This window comes from Engraulis encrasicolus, chromosome 16 (assembly GCF_034702125.1).
Source record: "Engraulis encrasicolus isolate BLACKSEA-1 chromosome 16, IST_EnEncr_1.0, whole genome shotgun sequence".
In the NCBI taxonomy this organism is placed as follows: Eukaryota; Metazoa; Chordata; class Actinopteri; order Clupeiformes; family Engraulidae; genus Engraulis; species Engraulis encrasicolus.
In genome coordinates this window covers 27421082-27427660 of record NC_085872.1, presented here as the reverse complement: position 1 = coordinate 27427660, position 6579 = coordinate 27421082, and the positions used below count along the sequence as shown (strand labels likewise).

The 6579-nt window shown below is 41.4% G+C and overlaps 1 long non-coding RNA gene across 1 annotated transcript; it reads left to right on the top strand.

The window, feature by feature from the left end:
* Nucleotides 1–407: 407 nt before the first annotated feature.
* On the top strand, nt 408–5548 carry LOC134466450 (uncharacterized). Its single transcript, XR_010038305.1, has 4 exons — nt 408–465; nt 1234–1299; nt 1441–1509; nt 5380–5548. It is a non-coding gene; the product is annotated as an uncharacterized LOC134466450 (long non-coding RNA).
* The last annotated feature ends 1031 nt before the right edge of the window (nt 5549–6579 follow it).

Below are 6579 nucleotides of genomic sequence, written 5' to 3'. Positions count from 1 at the left end.
GTCACTCATGTATCGTTACCTCTCAGCCAATGGATCACATTCACGTTTGTTTAAATAGCTGTCACTCATTCTGTTCTCTGCTTTCCAGTTAAGCCGATTTCGAAGCCACCACCACCCCTCCGTCCACCGTCACCAGAGGTTCCCGTCTGTTAGGGGGCAGGCTACGCCCGCCTCCATCTCCGCTGGAGGATATGCTGTCCTATCCCGGAGTTCAACGCGAAGACGGGAACCTTCGCCAAACTGATTCATGCATTTTATCAAGTGTTATTGTTCGCCAAACTTTTATGCATTCCTGTATCATGTCTAATGTTCAATAAATGTTAATAACGTTCGTTTGCCTCTCGAGTCTTCATGGTAGAATTTACCATCCTTTGGGCTCTTTATGTCTTTTCAGATCAGTGCTGAATTCAAAAGAATCACCACAGCCCCCCTGCAATCCAAGCAACTGCTGCTGAATTGGCTGATGTAAGTTTCTGTATTTTTTGCCTGTCTACTTGATGGTTCCTGAGCAGAAAGCCTTTTTTACTATTAAGTTACACCCCTGCATGTTATAACCCCATAGAGAGGATCATGATCTGCCTTAGTAGTCATGGTACCAGTACATTCATATGCCATGTTTCTTTTGGTGGCAGTCAGCTTCCCAATGTTGATGCCATTCATAGAATCTCAAAACAAATCAGTCCCACCACCATTTTCGACCGTAAACATGGGACTATTTTCTTTATACTTCTCCCTTGGCTACTATCACACATGCTTGAAACAATCTAAAGCAAATGTGTTCATCATGGTTTCATCAGAGACAAACAGACTTCAGATATGGATTGCTGGAACCATGTCCTCTGGTCTGATGACACCAACATGAACACATTTTTTCGGATGGTGTCAAGCATGTGTGATCTTAACCAAGTGAGTAGTACAAAGTAAACTGTCCCATGCTCATGGTCAAGTAGTGGTAGTGAGACAGACATGGTTTTAGGCTGGATGCATGGCGTCAATATTGGAAATCTGAATTTCACCAACATGTACCATGACAATTGAAGCAGATCATGATACAGTCTGTGATTTTAAAGGTGCAGAGAGTGATTTTTTCAAGTAATTTATTTCCAGAAGTCATGGTGCACAGGTTACAAATGTTCTCCTTTCTTTCTTTCTTTCTTTCTTTCTTTCTTTCTTTCTTTCTTTCTTTCTTTCTTTCTTTCTTTCTTTCTTTCTTTCTTTCTTCATTTCATTAAGTTGTACAAGATGCACCATTTCTGAGGACTTCTGGCACAGTGGCCTGCACTGTTTAAAGTTCGCAAGGTAAGACATTCAATTCGGATTGTCTTTAATGTTTTTTTGTGAATTACAGCGTTTTATCTCCTTTCTTGAATATGTGTGTGGCTTTCTCCTAATGTTAATGATTTGATTGTTAAATCCTTTGGGCTCTTTATGTCTTTTCAGATCAGTGCTGAATTGAAAAGAATCCCCACAGTCCCACTGCAATGGCCTGCACTGTTCCAAGTCCACAAGGTAAAGCATTCACTTTGGCCACAACCCTACCCAGTGCACCTTAACAACTTGACTCCTGCTTTAAATTAGCTGTTACCTGAAAGGGGGTGACTAAATATTCCAGTGATATAAGGAGCTGCTTCTCGAATTTTTATATTTAAATTTTGTCGTACTCTGACCAGTGAATATTAGATTATTGCTTAGTACTAGAATTGGAGTTATCTGAGACGAGATGATCTGATCTGAGAAGTGTTGATGACTACCTCCCTGGTGTTCCCACGCTCAGTGTGGAGTGTGACACTAGTTAGTTTGTATGCATTGTGCTATGCTCAACATGACATTGAGAAGCTTCAGTTGAAAGTGAGCAAGCTATCCCACGCTTTCCTTATTCCAATACACTTACTACACAATGCATGTGCAGCTAAACAAAAAGAAATATTAATATCTTCTATGTAGAAACAAAATGAGCACTACAATGAAGGATATAATATCTGAGAGCACTTTGTTGACACATGTTTTTCACTCTGATTGGGGGGGGGGTGTGGGGGGGGGGGGGGGGGGGGGGGGGGGGGGTAGAAATCAGAGTCGACAGAGTGCACCAGCTGTGTTACGCATTTCATTATATTGTCCATTGTATGTATGCCTAGAATATTGCACGTTTTATTCATTTATATCATCTTAAGTTATCAGGGAAACTTATTGAGATGGGGAAAACTATAAGAACTTCTTATTTCAGCCCCTTGACAGACAAGCCCTGCATGCCATATTACTGCACGCATGCACAAACGCCAGAGAGGTTCTCAATTCATCTCAGATCAGAGAGCAGAGAAATGCAGTAGACTTTTCCTTCAAAGTCTCCTCGCAAGGAACAGTATATACCGTATTATGCATAATGAAACTTGTTCTCTTAATTGAGACGAACTGATCCTTACATCTCTGTGCTCTGAAACACCTTAAACAGAGGATTGGCATCACTGGTTGTCTACTACAAGCTCCTTGTAGATCCCAGCGAAGGACACAGTAGACCTGGGGTGTTGTTCCATATGAGAGTGAACTTTTTCATTGGCCTGGGCCCACTGGTATTCCTGTGACACACCAAGTTTCATGTCAAAGTCTTGTCATGCTATGCAATGATCTTGCAGGCCACATAAAATTACTTCATGGGTCACAATTGGCCCTGGGTTTGAGTTTGACATCCCTGCAGAATGAAGGCAACTACACATCTTTGGCTCTGGTATTTGACGACCTCAGGACAATTCACACCAGCGTTAAATCATCATCCAGGTCCCACATCAGAATTAGAACTGAGAATCTTGACAGTGAAACAGAGGACATGCTTTGGACTTCGCAGTAACCTACTGCCCAGCTTAATGTTGATTTATTTGTTAATTCAAATGGCTTGGTTAATTTGTGTTTATTTACTTTTGTCTGCAGGGGTGATAGTGAAAAAAAATCCTGAGCCTGAACTTTTTTCCTGGTCGGGGAGGGGGGGCCGGGGGACGACGGGACATACTGCATATGAGACGTAATGTAGGCCTTATTATTATTCAAACACATTATTCAAACATTTAAGATAATGTTTTCATTTTTGCATTATTTCTATAGTGTTATTCACGAAAACACAGATCATTTCCCTGTTGGTAGGCTACAGCACTTGGCTGAAAGAAACTGACCACCACGTTCAATTCTAGCTGTAAAAACGAATACCAACGTATGCAGTTAGAAATGCATTCTAGGCTTGTGATGTTGCACTAAAGTTATTGAGGTGGGTATTGAACCAATGCAACATTTCAACACCAGAATGCATTTCTGAAAACATGGTGCATATTTTACCACATTGAATTAACTGAAAGCTACATATGTAGCAGCCATACCAAGACAGGTCAGTAGGAGGCAATACTACTCCAAAGTACAGTAACTACACTCTGTCCAAAATAGAGGAGGTGATTACCAATTAATTGAGCAATACTTTTAAATGACATGACATTTGCTGCAAGCTGATAAGTTTCATTTTCATTGGGACATTGCTCATATAACTTGTATAGGCTACTGGAGGGACATACGTTTAGATAGCCTACTCGTGGCCCCATGGTCTACCTATAACCACAGATTGTTTAAGGGCTGTGCTGCCTATAACCCCTGCCTTTCCGTTGTAGGGAAACGCCCTTTAATTACCGGTACATGATATTTAGGGCACAAGCGCATGATTGGCTACATGCAGGCCCACGTTCACATCGCATATTTCGACTCCACGGATGACAGAACCAGTATTACGGACAGGACAGTATATATAGCCTGTGTGACTACTGCGCGACTTTCGCATTGGGTTGTAGTCAATTAAAATACATGAAAATCACTCGCGTGTACACACGCCCATTACAATGTACGAGTTGAAAAGATAACAGAAAGCAACAAAAACAAAGACAGGACCGAATTAAGCTACATGAAAATAGCACAGGGCGTGAAGATAAGATGAACATTCACTGCATGTCTAGGTGACACCGTGGTGGCCACATGAACGCAAGCCAAGTATTTGAAGTTCATGAGAGTCTGATATTGACAATTGCCCCCTGCCCGAGAGTAGGGATTAAGTAGCCCAGAGCGTGCAGACAATACAACCTGTGCATCATGCGTGGAATAACTGGATTCGATTACGCAGAAGGGCTACGACAGGGAGCGCGCGAGAGAGAAAGGCTGTGTGAACCTGTGCGAGGCTGTAGAGCGCGTTGGTTTAGTCAGCATAACTAATATAAACATCTCCCTGAAATCAGTTTGACACGTGGTTTGTCAGGAATGACGCAAAACACCATCCCTCAATCAACAGTAGACCAAAACCCACGAACTCAGCTCACACTAGCCTACAAGGGGTGTAGGCTAACTAGGCTTGCCAAACATTAGCGATCCAAGCATTCCATTGTCTTTTGGACATGTCGCAATGGTAGCCGCTATTCCAATGCAGACCACATTTACGCACTACACCTAGAAAAAAAGTATCATGACGGGCATAGCATAGCCTACCGTTTTGAGCATACAGACTTTTTTTGAAAGAACGTCCATCTCCATCAAAGTTTGTCAACATTGCGCAGTCATTTAGCGCACATAAATGAGGAAAATAGACGAACCTATTTCAAACTCTCACTGAGCCCGTTTATGCGCATCAATAAGCCGTTTATGGTCAGGTTTTTGGAGTAACCTGCGCAAGGCAAAATCATTCGGGCCCAAGCCAACATGCCACAGTGGGCAAATTAATAACTAAATGGCCTTACCTTCAAACGTTTTCTTGATCACAGAATTTCACTAGTAGGCCTATTCCACTGACATCCACACGGTTCAACACACCCATCACAACTAGCAAGCCATGTGGATTTGTGCTAACAATAGTTGCTAATTTTTATCGGAATCCAAATGGTCTAGACTTGGCCTATAGTACTTTCTTCCGTTTCTTCAGTATAACGAGATGCCATTTTTGGATTTGCCTCCGTCGACAGTGAAAATATCTGAGAAGGGTAACCAGTAGGGGCCTAGAACTCTCTTTACTGTGCATACTGACAGCCAATCTACTTCTCCTTTCACTAGAACTAGAAGACTGCCGCCAGTGATGTGGTGAGTGACTCAAGAGCAAGACGTAACAAATTGATACATTTTTCAGTAAGATGTCGGGATGATACAAACAATTATGGGCTGCTGCTCATTTGGGTTCCTTTCGCGTCTCTTACAACATGCTGTTGCGCGCTCATTTATTTTCACCATACATTAATGAAGGCCTACGCGATAGTTTATTATTTTATTAATTTTGGGGAAATTATTATTTTATTTTTTTCTACAGCCACGCTACGCCGGATTTCCGGCGCGGCGCCGGACTGCTATCACCCCTGTGTCTGTGTTGAATAGGTCATGGATGAAGTTGCCGTAGACGAAGCAAATGAAGACATCACTATTGGAATCTGCTCTGACAGAAGATTGGGCATCCCACCCTTAGGACATTGTCAGTTTTAGTGTATGTCTGTCACACACGTGACACCCAATCGGAAAGGACTCTTTTTTTCAGCAACTAAAAAACTGTGAAATGTTTAAGTGAAATGTACCTTTTTTCTAGAGATGTATTTGCTTGTATGCACTTCCAGCTCATGGCTGGTTTAAGAATAGCACTTGAGTGTGCATATGTTTTGTACATATTGTGTTGATTTTGACCCAAACTAAAGACAAAACAAAATACCAAGACTTACTAGACTTAAATAAGACTGGGTAATGACACAAATGTGGTCACCAAAGAGGACAACCAAATGAATGGTGGACTGCCAGATGCACGTGCACATGCATACAGTATACGCGCATGAATGCACACACGCACACCTACTAGTGTGGACTAATGCACTTAGTCAATGAGCTAAAAGAACTGTATGTAGAGTGAATTTTATTTGTGTCCGATGTGTTCACATGAATGCTAATCCAGCCAGAGAGCACTTTTTCACAGCAACCAAACAAATCATTTTCTTAAAGGTGCACTGTGTAGGATGGTGACCAGAGTAGGCAACTATGCTGCACATTGAAACGGTGCTGCCTATTACCAACTTTGTCCTTTTCATGAATATTTACTTAGTAATAAACGAAAATGTGTTAGTATGACCAAAGTTCAGTAAGTTTACTAAAAATCTGTATTTCTAGAAATTCAAAATGGCAGCCAGTGGAGAAGATTCCTCTCTTTCCTCCTCCCCCTTTCATGTATGGAAAGAGCAATTTCCCCAGTCATAACGACAACTTAAAGTTTGGTGGTGGTAAATATTCATGAAAAATGCAACATTTGTGCATGGGCAGCATGAAATCTCAAAAATAAACTACTGAAAATAATACACAGTGCACCTTTAAAGCGAATTGGACTTTCTTTTTGTTCACAGACTCTGCTCGTTGTATTTCCTGCTCGTTGATTGGTGTAAGAGTAGCAGTTATTTGTGACTGTCCTTATGTTTTGTATATCTGTGTGCATTTTACATGCGTACAGTGAAAGTCAATACATTTAATCACAGAATCCTTTTTTTGTTTTTGTTTGCACATGCCTGTACATCAAATTGTGATCTGCAATGCATTTGTATA